We start from the raw sequence: 15,714 nt of genomic DNA on the forward strand, positions 1-15,714 counted from the left end.
AAAAAGAAATATTAGTTGTTTTCATGTATGAAACTTAAACAAAATTACTTACCTAGGATATATCAAGCAATCGTCCAATCGTTGCTACCGTAGCTAGACGCTAACTTGATTTCTGCTGCTAAAACTGTAAGTAGAAGAAGAAAAATGAGAAATTGTTAGTCTAAAACTAGAAAAACCTTCCTGTAGTTACGCACCTGGATCTCCACTAGAATCGCACCGTCACTTGGTACAGCTTTGTACCGGATCGATCAAGCGTGAGTTTTAACCTAAAAAGAAGAAAACAAATATTAATAAAACTTACACACAAATGTAGGAAGAGTGGAAGGAAGGAACGAAGGACAGGAAGAGGAAGAGGAGTCGGGAAGGAAAGGAGTCAATCGGGAAAGGAAGACCAATTAAGTAGGTTTGGATAATTAAAATTCGCAATTCGCAATTCGCAATTTTCAGTGTAAGAACGGGCCTTGACCGATCTTATGCACTAGGTTCCCAACGAACACGCACTGCCCTTACACCTACATCTCACCCTTGCTCTGAGTCAGTACGAGCAGCACGCTAGAACACGCTTTGAGTGTTCGTGCCAGGCATGCACACCTTCTTTTCCGGTTACGCATTTTAACTCGGCCGGGGGTGGTACATTACGTAGGGTTTGATGTAAGTATAAGCGCCTAATCATTTATAGTGTGCCTAACAACTTTCATTAAAGCAAAAACTGTTTTATTTTTAGTTTGAATTCAAAAACTAGTTGTTATTTTACTGTGTTTTGTTTTCTCCTGAAATCTTTCCTAGTGTTGAGTCGTGTTTTTATGTTGCTATTTCTTTTGTCGCGGTGTTTTGTTACAATTTTGGTCCTAAGCATTTTATAAAAGTTTTTCAAAAGTACAATAGTAATATTTGTGTTAATTCTTTGATCACTCCAAAAAATGAGTAAGGGCTCGAACCTCATTTGTTTGAAGAAAAGGGTAAAGATTGAAAACAATGGACAGTGAAAGAAATATACTATTTGAAGAATCAATAGTAAAAGAAAGATAGTAATTTATGAAGTAGATAAAGAAATTAACAATAATTAATAAATAGAGGTAAAAAACAAGCTTAGATTGTATTGAGGGCAATTTATAGGCCCAAATTTGGATATTGGCCCAAAATGAATATTGAATTATTCAAATAGACAAATAAAGAAAAGGCACATGATAAACAAAATTGACTGCCAAATTAAGGATTGATTGATTGATTGATTGATTAGGAAGGGGGAAAGCAGGGAAAGCAGAAAGTATGTTACAGCAGCATCAATTGGTAAAATAGAGTGAAAAAGCGTTGAGAAATAAGAGAATCAAATGAGTAAAATCGAAATCAAATGGAGGATAGTAAACAGAGCCGCGTTAGAAAATCAGTGAAACAAAATAAACAGAAGATAGGTGGTAGATGAAATGGAAAGAAGAGAAACCCCGTTCTGCGATGCTCAGGTACATCCACAGCAGTTGACTCAACATACTGCGAATCAAAACAATACCGTCTACAATCACAAATTACTTCCCTTTCCCACATTGTCGCGCCCCTTTCTTTTAGCCGTCTCGACTTTGACCCGCGGTGGTCAAAGGTTTACGATCCGTTTCCACAGGCCACCAGCTAGGTCATCATGAATACCAAGCCAACGTGGAGGTAAGAAAATAGGACACTTGCAAGGAACCAGAGCTATACTGTCTTGATCAAGTATGATCTAACAGGACTACGGACGTAGTCAGTGACGCTCCTTCCAGGATGTTCCTCGCCTGAGCGTCAACTGAAGAGGTATCATCAGCATCATTCGCACTTGGCCTGCAAGTAGGTTTGGATAACTCTAAATAAAAATACTTAATTCTAGTTTTGAAGCTGTCGCGATACGACTGCTGGACAAAAATTTGGTTTTTAATTACCACCCGAACATAGGTAATACCAAAATTTGGTATTTTCATACCATTTTTAGTGCAGCAGTTGCAGTTAGTGAAAAAACGGAAATGATCCATATGCAACAGCCAAATCTACTCACCTGATGATTCCATGTTGTTCTTAGTGATATTCTTCACCACACCGAATGCATTTGTCATTGATGAACGGCCTGTGCTTGAAGTTCTTGAAGCTTCTGAAAAATAACAAGATTGAAAAATAAGTGTTATTAAAATGAAACTGGATTGAAATTCACCAAAATTCAATAATCTTTCGATTGACTCGTTTTTCAAAGTATTTGGTTAGAAATTTCAACAATTTAAAAAAAAATCGTAATGGGTATTGTAAAGAATGGATTACCCGACGGGCCAAAATTTCTCATAGATGGCGCTGTTCATTTGGTGGTAAGAAATTCAAATTTGTTCTGAGAAATTTACTTTTTTATGAATATTTCAGCAACTACAAATCGCAGGGTATCAAAATTTGACCTGCTGATTCACAAAAAAAATAGCTTTTACCAGGTCAAGTTTTATCCCTAATCGATCTCTAATTTGAAAGATATTGAATTTAAATTGATTTCCCCCATACATTTTTTAAATCGTTTACTACCAGCGTGACAGCAGCCGCCATCATCATGTTTTCTCTTTCTCTCCCCGGTCTTGACAGCTAGATCTGTCAAACTTTTTTTTTGTGTTGAATGTGTCCGTCAAAAAGTCACATCGGCATCGATCACATCGAATTTCCTTCCGCCGTGCCGGGAAATCCCGTGCTGAAAGCACATTTTGAGGTGTTTGATGGCCCGTTCGAGAACGCCGCCGACTACCTGACCAACAACTTCCCGAGGGAATCGATCAGACGCGCGATCCTACACGCTGTTCGTCATCTCGACGCCCCTTTTCAAGAACCTGAACTGCACCGGACTGGTGCTGGCCGCCGACGGGCAGAAGATGAGCAAGCGCAAGAAGAACTACCCGGACCCGGTGAAGGTGGTGCACAAATACGGGGCGGAAGCGGCTGCGGGACGAGTTCCTGCTGTAGTTCTACGTAAGTTTGCTAAAAAATTTAAATGCTTGAGAAATTTAAACAATTTAGGTCAATTCAGGCTCGGTACGATGACACGTCCAGTCGGATTGATTTTGGCCACCTTTACGGATGATGATCTCGTGCGAATGACCGCTCTAACCGCCGGAATCCGTCGAGGCGCCCCGTCTCGAGGTCGAGAGGCTCCTGCTCCGATTGCCAGTCCCGCTGCTACAAAGGCCAAGGCCCCGAAGGAATCCACCAAGGGAAAGGTTCTGTTTGTGGGATATCTGAAGCGGACCATCAACATCCAGCAGCTGGCGGCATAATTCGCTCTGTTCGGAACCGTTACGGCTGGTGATGGACAAGGAAACTGGTCGCTCCAAGGGTTTCGGTTACGTCCAGTACGTGGAGGCGGCCGATGCCGCCAAGGCCATGGCCCTGATGAACGGTGGCCTAGTGGAGGGACAGAAGCTGAAGGTGACGATGGCGATGTTGCACAAGTACGAAGCGGACACGCTGCGGCAGTACCTCATCAATTCGTCGGTTGTGCGCGCGGAGAATTTGCGGTGAGTTTGATATCTTGAGCGTTTCTCTAGAAGTCGTTGCTAATAATGATGCATCTTTCAGCTTCAAGGAAGACGACATCAAGGACGTGTTCCTGCTGTGGTTCAACAAGATTGTTTATCGATATGACGCGGGTCGTCACGCAAGCAAGCGCTCGACGAACGTGATGGACGTGTGGATTACGTCGTTCAAGGAGTCGCTGCTGGAGTTTGTGGCCAAGGAGATGAAAGCGTTACTTCAAACATGAAGTACATCAACCTGCCGATTGAGCGTGCCTTTTCTCGGATGCAGGCCGTCGTCAAGTTGACCTGTGTTATGCGCGATCGTAGAACCGTCCCCATCAAGTACCCGATGACGGAGGTCATCGTCAACAAGGAATTTCTGGACGACATCAAATCCCTCGTGAACTTTATCCTCGACGAGCTCAACGTGCGCGACATCATACTCAGCTCGGGCAAGCAAAAGTACAAGCAGGTACTTTCGGAGCACCTAGCACCGATTCCGCTAAGGACGATGAAGAAGAAGACAAGTCGGAGCCGTTTTTGTCGCAAATCGCGCCGTCGTCATAATATCAGGCTGTTCATCTGGAAGGCCGCCAGGAACTCCTCGAGGCATTCATCGACCTTCCTTCGAGCCTAGATCAAGCTGCGTGATCACCTGGGCATCTTCGTAATCTACATGTGCGCTTACTTGTTCTTGATGTGTCGATTTGATTCATATAAAATAATAATAAATAATAAATAATGTTCGAGCCTGACAGCATCAGCTCGAAGAAAATTTTGATGTTTTGGCAGCACAGCGCTTGCTGCGATGACAATCGAAAAGAAGTTGGCAACCCAGTCTGCGTCGTTGCCAACAACGAGAAAAACGCGCGCAACGACGTGCGCGCGGCTGGCAACAGCGCGCCGTTGATGACGGCCTTAGCGAGAGAGAGAGAAAGAGAGGGAGAACGAACGGCGCACGAAGACGTTCGTGAAGGATTTTGGCGCGCAACGAAAGAGGACAACGAGATACCTGCGCGTCGGAACAAGTCTATCGCAAGCAGCCGAACCGGTTGGACGTAGAGCTAAGTCGTCGCGATCGTCGGAAGAGACGCTAGTTTTTACCACTAAAATTAAGTAATGTTTAGTTAATAGAATAGTTTAGAGAAAATTCTAGTGTTGTGTTTGAGTTTGCGATACTTCCGACCCTCCAAACTGGTTCCCCAAGTCCGCCGGAAGTTTGTGTGAAAAAATACAGTCCGCTCCGAACATGGTCCAAACGAGCCGGATATGGTGAACCGGGAGTGTGGAGACAGTGCAAGGTGGAGGGTCGTTTTTATCGCGGCAAGTGGGCAAAAGGCCCAGAGTGGAAAAAGACGCCGCGAAGAAAGTGGAAAAGGACGCCATCTTGGCTGAAAAAATGAGCCTGTGAAAAAAGACGCCATTTTGAAGAAAAGTGCCCAGCGCAAAAGTGCAACGCCATTTTGGAATCGACCAGAATGCGTCCGAAGAGCAAGTGTGAAAAGTGCTAAGCGACGCCATCTTGGATGCGTCCAGAACCTTCTGAAGCCGGAAAAAGGTTCCGGAAAGAAGGTTCAAGTGAAGTGAAGTTCCGGCCAAGAGGACACAAAGTTCCCCCAAGTACCGCGATTACAGACTTGGCTGTTTTCCGTGCTTGGTTCGGACACTGGGTCCGATCGTTGGTGTCCCTCTTGTGCCGGAAACTGCCCTAAGGTGCCTGCAACAACTCCCGGGAGCGGCGCTGAGTAAGGACGCGTCGACTCCAGAGAAGAAGAAGCGGAGGTAGCAGGCAGAGTCGGAAGAAGCTTTCGGGAAGTGGTCCTGGAAGTAAACTCCAAAGAAGAGGAGCAGAAACCTTCCGCGAAGTGGTCCGGAAGCGAAGAAGCTCAAAAAGTAAGAGAAGACGCTTTCGGGAACTGGTCCCGACAGTGAACGCTAAAAGACTTCCGCGAAAGTGGTTCCGGAAAAGGTGCGCAGAACGTTCTGGAAACTGGTTCTGGAAGTTCTGCGCAAAGTACGAGTGAAGCGGGAAGAAGAACCCCAAAGTGACAAAGTGAACGGTTCCAGCAGCCGTTCCGAGCTCAGTGCCCTGCGACTGTAGCATCGGTGGCCAAAGCGCTTTGCCCGAAGAAGCCACCGGAGAGGCTGGTGAAATCGGAGGAGGCGGCCACATCGTAGAAGACCGGCGGCAAGTCCGGTAACAACGAGCACTGCGTGATCCCCAGCGTAGCAGCAAGTGCGAAGAAGATGGAGCGGTTCAGCGAGATCGTCCATCAGCGTGAGCTGGCTCAAGGTAAGCTCACCACTATACTTGAAAGCGTGGCAAGTGCCACGACGCTTACATGGGCCACGTTGAAGACGTGCCAGAAGGACGTAGAAGCCGCGTACGATGCGTACCGCCCGAGCAGGGGTAAATAACACGGGAATACCAAATTTTGGTATTACTTGGGCAAATAACAGCGACCAAAATGTACCCTTGGTTGCCCAGTAATAGATGGTAAAATACCATGAAATCATACCAAAAGCTTGTATGTGGAAGGGCACAACAATACCATACCATGTTATTCCAAAGGTAAAATAATACCACAAAATAAAATCATTTCAATACCAAGTTGAGGTCTTCTGGATTTTGAACATTGCTTGAATACCAAAACTTGGTATTGTCATGGTTTTATTTTAGGTATTCCCGCGCCCTTGGAAAATCATATTTTGGTATTCCTGTGGTCTTCCACAAACATGATATTGGTTTGATTTCATGGTATTTTATCATCTATTACTGGGCAACCAAGAGCACATTTTGGTCGCTGGTATTTGCACAAGTAATACCAAAATTTGCTTTTTTCATACCATTTTTAGTGCAGCAGTTGCAGTTAGTGAAAAAAACGTAAATGATCCTTATGCACCAACCAAATCTACTCACCTGATGATTCCATGTTGTTTTTAGTGATATTCTTCACCACACCGAATGCATTTGTCATTGATGAACGGCTGTACTTGAAGTTCTTGAAGCTTCTGAAAAATAACAAGATTGAAAAATAAGTATTATTAAAATGAAACTGGATTGAAATTCACCAAAATTCAATAATCTGTTGATTGACTCGTTTTTCAAAGTATTTGGTTATCCCAACTTAGAAAAATTTCAACGTTTTTGAAAAAAATATTAGTGGGTATATCACAAAAAAAAAATTTAAATCAGCTTTAACATTTTTGGGTTTCAAGTCATTTTAGCGCAAAATTAATTATCTCGTCAAAAATAAAAAAAAATCCATAGTTTCAGAGAAAATTGATGAAACCTTTCAATACCAAAATAATACCAAAATGTGGCATCCTGACTTAGAAAATTTTCCACAATTTCAAGTCATTTCAAAAATGTTTAAAATCACGTTTTAAATTTCCGGTTTTCAATGAAAGCATTCGCTTTGAGAACTCGTTTTAGCGCAAAATTAATTATTTTGTCAAAATTGGTCAAAATTTTCCCATAGTTTCAGAGGAAATTGATAAAACACTTTAATACCAAAATAATACCAAAATGTGGCATCCTGACTTAGAAAACTTTCCACAATTTCAAGTCATTTCTGTAGGGGGTATATCAAAAATATTTAAAATCAAGTTTGAAATTTCCGGTTTTCAATGAAAGCATTCGCTTTGAGACCTCGTTTTAGCGCAAAATTAATTATTTTGTCAAAATTGGTCAAAATTTTCCCATAGTTTCAGAGGAATTTGATAAAACACTTTAATACCAAAATAATACCAAAATGTGCCATCCTGACTTAGAAAACATTCCACAATTTCAAGTCATTTCTGTAGGGGGTATATCAAAAATGTTTAAAATCAAGTTTGAAATTTTCGGTTTTCAATGAAAGCATTCGCTTTGAGACATCATTTAAGCGCAAAATTAATTATTTTGTCAAAATTGGTCAACATTTTCCCATAGTTTCAGAGGAATTTGGTAAAACACCTTAATACCAAAATAATACCAAAATGTGCCATCCTGACTTAGAAAATTTTCCACAATTTTAAGTCATTTCTGTAGGGGGTATATCAAAAATGTTTAAAATCAAGTTTGAAATTTCCGGTTTTCAATGAAAGCATTCGCTTTGAGACATCATTTTAGCGCAAAATTAATTATTTTGTCAAAATTGGTCAAAATTTTCCCATAGTTTCAGAGGAATTTGATAAAACACTTTAATACCAAAATAATACCAAAATGTGCCATCCTGACTTAGAAAATTTTCCACAATTTTAAGTAATTTCTGTAGGGGGTATATCAAAAATGTTTAAAATCAAGTTTGAAATTTCCGGTTTTCAATGAAAGCATTCGCTTTGAGATTGCTTTGAGACATCATTTTAGCGCAAAATTAATTATTTTGTCAAAATTGGTCAAAATTTTCCCATAGTTTCAGAGGAATTTGGTAAAACACTTTAATACCAAAAGAATATCAAAATGTGGTGTTCGACCATTGACAAATTCTGCAATTTTGCAATACCAAAACAATACCTTAAATTGGTATGATACCACATTTTGCTCTTGCATAATCCTCAAGACAAATTTTTAAGGGTCCAGGAATACCAAAATATTTAAAATCAAGTTTGAAATTTCCGGTTTTCAATGAAAGCATTCGCTTTGAGACCTCGTTTTAGCGCAAAATTAATTATTTTGTCAAAATTGGTCAAAATTTTCCCATAGTTTCAGAGGAATTTGATAAAACACTTTAATACCAAAATAATACCAAAATGTGCCATCCTGACTTAGAAAACATTCCACAATTTCAAGTCATTTCTGTAGGGGGTATATCAAAAATGTTTAAAATCAAGTTTGAAATTTTCGGTTTTCAATGAAAGCATTCGCTTTGAGACATCATTTAAGCGCAAAATTAATTATTTTGTCAAAATTGGTCAACATTTTCCCATAGTTTCAGAGGAATTTGGTAAAACACTTTAATACCAAAAGAATATCAAAATGTGGTGTTCGACCATTGACAAATTCTGCAATTTTGCAATATCAAAACAATACCTTAAATTGGTATGATACCACATTTTGCTCTTGCATAATCCTCAAGTCAAATTTTAAAGGGTCCAGGAATACCAAAATTTGGTATTGATACCAGAGAAAGGTATTATTACGCATTTCCCTTGTTATTTACCCATGCTCCCGAGCAGGGGTAAATAACACGGGAATACCAAATTTTGGTATTACTTGGGCAAATAACAGCGACCAAAATGTGCTCTTGGTTGCCCAGTAATAGATGGTAAAATACCATGAAATCATACCAAAATCTTGTATGTGGAAGGGCACAATAATGGGTAATTCTCTACCAACTCACACGAAATCGGGAAAAGTTGCCCCGACCCCTCTTCGATTTGCGTGAAACTTTGTCCTAAGGGGTAACTTTTGTCCCTGATCACGAATCCGAGGTCCGTTTTTTGATATCTCGTGACGGAGGGGCGGTACGACCCCTTCCATTTTTGAACATGCGAAAAAAGAGGTGTTTTTCAATAATTTGCAGCCTGAAACGGTGATGAGATAGAAATTTGGTGTCAAAGGGACTTTTATGTAAAATTAGACGCCCGATTTGATGGCGTACTCAGAATTCCGAAAAAACGTATTTTTCATCGAAAAAAACACTAAAAAAGTTTTAAAAATTCTCCCATTTTCCGTTACTCGACTGTAAAAAATTTTGAAACATGTCATTTTATGGGAAATTTAATGTACTTTTCGAATCTACATTGTCCCAGAAGGGTCATTTTTTCATTTAGAACAAAATTTTTCATTTTAAAATTTCGTGTTTTTTCTAACTTTGCAGGGTTATTTTTTAGAGTGTAACAATGTTCTACAAAGTTGTAGAGCAGACAATTACAAAAAATTTGATATATAGACATAAGGGGTTTTAAAATGAAAAATTTTGTTCTAAATGAAAAAATGACCCTTCTGGGACAATGTAGATTCGAAAAGTACATTAAATTTCCCATAAAATGACATGTTTCAAAATTTTTTACAGTCGAGTAACGGAAAATGGGAGAATTTTTAAAACTTTTTTAGTGTTTTTTTCGATGAAAAATACGTTTTTTCGGAATTCTGAGTACGCCATCAAATCGGGCGTCTAATTTTACATAAAAGTCCCTTTGACACCAAATTTCTATCTCATCACCGTTTCAGGCTGCAAATTATTGAAAAACACCTCTTTTTTCGCATGTTCAAAAATGGAAGGGGTCGTACCGCCCCTCCGTCACGAGATATCAAAAAACGGACCTCGGATTCGTGATCAGGGACAAAAGTTACCCCTTAGGACAAAGTTTCACGCAAATCGAAGAGGGGTCGGGGCAACTGCTGTGTGAGTTGGCGGAGAATTACCCTAATACCAAACCATGTTATTCCAAAGGTAAAATAATAGCACAAAATAAAATCATTTTAATACCAACTTGAGGTCTTCTGGATTTTTGAACATTGCACAGTAAAAAATAATGTAAATTTGGAAGCTGTAATTTTGGAAGATTGAATATTACCCCTTTTATGATGTAATTTTACCTCAATTTAGACTGAAAAAGTGGCATTACACCAGAAAAGTGGTAAAATTACACATTTCCAGAGGTAAAATTACAAATTTTTTCTGACATAAAAGATATACCCCTTCCCAGATATAATATTACCATGATTTTTTTTTCTGTGTGCTTGAATACCAAAACTTGGTATTGCCATAGTTTTAATTTTAGGTATTCCCGCGCCCTTGGAAAGTCATATTTTGGTATTCCTGTGGTCTTCCACAAACATGATTTTGGTATGATTTCATGGTTTTTTACCATCTATTACTGCACAGAAAAAAATAATGTAAATTTGGAAGCTTTAATTTTGGAAGGTTGAATATTACCTCTTTTATGATGTAATTTTACCTCAATTTAGACTGAAAAAGTGACATTACAACAGAAAAGTGATAAAATTACACATTTCCAGAGGTAAAATTTCACCTTTTTTTTCTGACATAAAAGATGTACCCCTTCCCAGATGTAATGTTACCATGATTTTTTTTTCTGTGTGGGCAACCAAGAGCACATTTTGGTCGCTGGTATTCGCACAAGTAATACCAAAATTTTGTATTTTCATACCATTTTTAGTGCAGCAGTTGCAGTTAGTGAAAAAAACGGAAATGATCCATATGCAACAGCCAAATCTACTCACCTGATGATTCCATGTTGTTCTTAGTGATATTCTTCACCACACCGAATGCATTTGTCATTGATGAACGGCCTGTGCTTGAAGTTCTTGAAGCTTCTGAAAAATAACAAGATTGAAAAATAAGTATTATTAAAATGAAACTGGATTGAAATTCACCAAAATTCAATAATATGTTGATTGACTCGTTTTTCAAAGTATTTGGTTATCCCGACTTAGAGAAATTTCAACGCGTTTGAAAAAAATATTAGTGGGTATATCACAAAAAAAAATCAGATTTAACATTTTTGGGTTTCAAGTCATTTTAGCGCAAAATTAATTATCAAGTAAAAAAAAAATCCATAGTTTCAGACAAAATTGATGAAACCTTTCAATACCAAAATGTGGCATCCTGACTTAGAAAATTTTCCACAGTTTCAAGTCATTGCTTTAGGGGGTACATCAAAAATGTTTAAAACCAAGTTTGAAATTTCCGGTTTTCAATGAAAGCATTCGCTTTGAGACATCATTTTAGCCCAAAATTAACTATTTTGTCAAAATTGGTCAAAATTTTCCCATAATTTCAGAGGAATTTGATAAAACACTTTAATACCAAAATAATACCAAAATGTGCCATCCTGACTTAGAAAATTTTCCACAATTTCAAGTCATTTCTGTAGGGGGTATATCAAAAATTTTTAAAATCAAGTTTGAAATTTCCGGTTTTCAATTAAAGCATTTGCTTTGATACATCATTTTAGCGCAAAATTAATTATTTTGTCAAAATTGGTCAACATTTTCCCATAGTTTCAGAGGAATTTGATAAAACACTTTAATACCAAAATGTGCCATCCTGACTTAGAAAATTTTCCACAATTTCAAGGGGTATGACATTTTTGCCCGTTACCGACAATTATCGACTTTACCGACGGCTTTTTGGTTGTATTTCACAAAAAAAAACACTTAGCAGAACGAGGATTGAACCACCAACTTCTTGGTTATTGATCCGACACGCTACCACCGCGCCATGGACGCTTGATGAAAATAGAGTGAAAGAGCACCAACATATGCTTCTCTTTGGAGTGTTGCTCGGGGACGGGCCAGCATTATATGTGTTGGTGAGAACTGCAGATCGCTGACATGTTTACACGCGGGCAAAAATGATCTACGGGCTTGCTGCAAAAAATGTTATAAAATATGACATTTTCTGCAGCAAATCCAATGTTGCAGATTTTGAGATATATTTTTACTTTGGGTGTAGGCTTAATTTTTTTAAAAAAATGAAGAATTTGATTAAATTTATTTAAAACCAATGTTACTACTCCGTACGGTAACTGTTTACGTCACAGTGGTGCAATCTATCGGTTAAAATTTAGTTCATCGAATGTACCATCAGAGGGATTTGGCGTAAAACATATGCGAACCTGGCGGCAGTTTGGTGAAACACCCCGTCAGGTGTTCCATTGGTAGAGGTAAGCAAAAGAGACGACTAATGATGTACTGTGGTACGCGCGGCTGGTGCTACCCCGCGCGTACTAATTCTCGCCTGTTTAGGTGGCAGTTCTGAAGTCGCTGTTTCTCTATAATTTAAATTTTCTCTGTGGTCCCACTCTCACCATATTAACCCTCCCAGCTTACTGCGATCGGTGGCGCGAAGATGCACCGATCTGATCCATGTATGTTACATGTAGTTTCGTGTACGAGTAGAGGAATAAAGTTTGTGTTTTTTAACTCTACGTGTCGCGGTTTCAATTCTCTCCGGAACTAGCCAGAGTGATTCGGCCCCCATCCGGTTCCCAATAAAGTGTCCGTTGGAGAAGTTCGGTCTGTTTGCGAGTGGCGAATAAAAGTTCGTTTTTAAAATCTACCCTTCGCGGTGTTTGATTTCCTCCGGAACTCTCCAGCGTGATCCGGCCCATCCGGTTCTGTACAGGTATATCAAAAAATGTTAAAACCAGCTTTAACATTTTTTTTAAGTCATTTTAGCGCAAAATTTATTATCTTGTCCAAATTGGTAAAAAAAATCCCATAGTTTCAGAGAAATTTGATAAAACACTTTAATACCCAAATAATACCAAAATGTGCCATCCTGACTTAGAAAATTTTCCACACGGAAAGGGGATCGATCGCCAAACCAGCGACCGAATTTTGCTGGGTTGGTTTTGCTGATATCAGCGAAATTTTTCTCTAAACCAGCGAAATTTTTCGCTGAAAAGGTGGCTGCGCGAAATCAAATCCAGCAACTTGGTTTCGCTGGTTTGTTATTTCGAAACGGTTTCTTTTCAGCGAAAGTTTTCGCTGGTTTGATACACATTCTTCCGACAGCCGTCATAAATGTTTGTTATTGTTCACGTTCGGAAGCGATTTGTGGCAATCGAATTGCTTTAGGGTATTTTCAAAACAAAAAAGCATGAAAAAGTTCTGCATCAAGTGTTCAGCATTAAAATACATACTCAACAGGTGAGGTTCTTTTCAATGAAAAGAAGCACGTTTCCATAAAGTTCTCGCAGCAGAAAAATACGGTGCAGTGAAGCTGGAGATGTATTTGTACTGCTGCATAGATGAGTGCACAAATTGTCGCAGGTGGCAGCAAGAATCGTAGGCGAGGAACTTGACCATGGCCGCGGAACAGTTTGTGCTGTGGCAAGTAAGTACAACCTGGTTTATTTTGGCATAGGCTTCTGCCGCCAAAACAAAAAAACAAACGTCGGTGATAAAAAACGCTGATCCAGTGCAAAAAACACTGGTCCAGTGGAAACATTCGCTGAACCAGCGGATTTTTTGCCGGAACCAGTAGAATAATCTCCTGGTTGATTTTGGTACGAGCTGCTGCCGCGGAAAAAAAACCCGGACGTCAGCGATAGAAAACGCTGATCCAGCGTGAAGGAACACCAGTTCAGTGAAAAAATCCGCTGGACTAGCGAATTGTTTCCCAAAACCAGCACAATAATCTACTGGTTGATTTTGGTACGAGCTGCTGCCGCCGGAAAAAAACCCGGACGTCAGCGATAGAAAACGCTGATCCAGCGTAAAAGAACACTGGTCAGTGAAGAAATCCGCTGGACCAGCGAATTGTTTCCCAAAACCAGTACAATAATCTCCTGGTTGATTTTGGTGCCCTGCCGCTTTTTCCAAACCAGCGAGAAAATTTTCTGATTCTAGCAAAACTGATCCCCAAACAGCGACATTTTTCACCAAACCAGTGTTTTTTCACTGGTTTGGTAGAATTTCATCGGTTTCCAAACCAGCGAAAAAAAATAGCGATTCTAGGTAATTTTTGTGCAGGCTGAGAAATTAGCGACATTTTTCGCTAGTTTTAGCGAACTTTATCGCGATTTGGCGATGGATCCCCTTTCCGTGCACAATTTCAAGTCATTTCTGTAGGGGGTATATCAAAAATGTTTAAAATCATGTTTGAAATTTCCGGTTTTCAATTAAAGCATTCGCTTTGAGACATCATTTTAGCGCAAAATTAATTATTTTGTCAAAATTGGTCAAAATTTTCCCATAGTTTCAGAGGAATTTGATAAAATACAGTAATACCAAAATAATATCAAAATGTGGTGTTCGACCATTGACAAATTCTGCAATTTTGCAATATCAAAACAATACCTAAAATTGGTATGATACCACATTTTGCTCTTGCATAATCCTTAAGACAAATTTTTAAGGGTCCAGGAATACCAAAATTTGGTATTGATACCAGAGAAAGGTATTATTACGCATTTCCCTTGTTATTTACCCATGCTCGGGCACACGGCATACGGTCAAATCCTCGGCATGGTCTCGGCAACCTTACGGGACGAGCAGGATGCTCTCCACGACGCCTTCGATGACTTGCACACGGAGGTCCTAACGGTCATCGAAGAAAAGTTGCTAAAGGTGAGCCAGCCCACACGACGAAGAAATGCGTACACGCCTGGTGTACCACAATGGGTGGACGAGACAACGAACCCAAGAACCACTAAGGTCGTCGGAGGCGCCAACGAGGCCCAGAAGCGTTCCGGGAAGCTGCTGACAGAGCAGCTGGACACGGAAGATCGGGTACGACCGGAGTTTACCATCCCGCATGGTGAACGGTCCGAGAACAACCACAAGATCGAGAAGCCCAAGACAATCATCGACACATGCAAGATCGCTGACGAGAAGGACTCGTCACATCCCACCAAGAAGCCACCCGGGCAGAACGCAAAGGACAACCCGGGTCAGCAGCAAATGGCCATGACCGCCGGAAGAGAGCCGGCACAGACGTGCGACGTGTGCGGACTAGGCCAGCACAAAAGCTGGAAGTGTCCGCAATTCCTACCCGAGCATGGGTAAATAACAAGGGAAATGCGTAATAATACCTTTCTCTGGTATCAATACCAAATTTTGGTATTCCTGGACCCTTAAAAATTTGTCTTAAGGATTATGCAAGAGCAAAATGTGGTATCATACCAATTTAAGGTATTGTTTTGATATTGCAAAATTGCAGAATTTGTCAATGGTCGAACACCACATTTTGGTATTATTTTGGTATTAAAGTGTTTTACCAAATTCCTCTGAAACTATGGGAAAATTTTGACCAATTTTGACAAAATAATTAATTTTGCGCTAAAATGATGTCTCAAAGCAATCTCAAAGCGAATGCTTTCATTGAAAACCGGAAATTTCAAACTTGATTTTAAACATTTTTGACATACCCCCTACAGAAATTACTTAAAATTGTGGAAAATTTTCTAAGTCAGGATGGCACATTTTGGTATTATTTTGGTATTAAAGTGTTTTATCAAATTCCTCTGAAACTTTGGGAAAATTTTGACCAATTTTGACAAAATAATTAATTTTGCGCTTAAATGATGTCTCAAAGCGAATGCTTTCATTGAAAACCGGAAATTTCAAACTTGGTTTTAAACATTTTTGATATACCCCCTACAGAAATGACTTAAAATTGTGGAAAATTTTCTAAGTCAGGATGGCACATTTTGGTATTATTTTGGTATTAAGGTGTTTTATCAATTTCCTCTGAAACTATGGGAAAATGTTGACCAATTTTGACAAAATAATTAATTTTGCGCT

The 15,714-nt window shown here is 39.6% G+C and overlaps 1 protein-coding gene across 1 annotated transcript in view; it reads left to right on the forward strand.

Moving 5' to 3' along the window:
- Positions 1-15,714, forward strand: part of LOC6049575 (GPI inositol-deacylase) — a 234,199-nt gene that overhangs the window by 64,524 nt on the left and 153,961 nt on the right. The window lies entirely within an intron of this gene.

Source organism: Culex quinquefasciatus, chromosome 1, assembly GCF_015732765.1.
Source record: "Culex quinquefasciatus strain JHB chromosome 1, VPISU_Cqui_1.0_pri_paternal, whole genome shotgun sequence".
Taxonomy (NCBI): domain Eukaryota; kingdom Metazoa; phylum Arthropoda; class Insecta; order Diptera; family Culicidae; genus Culex; species Culex quinquefasciatus.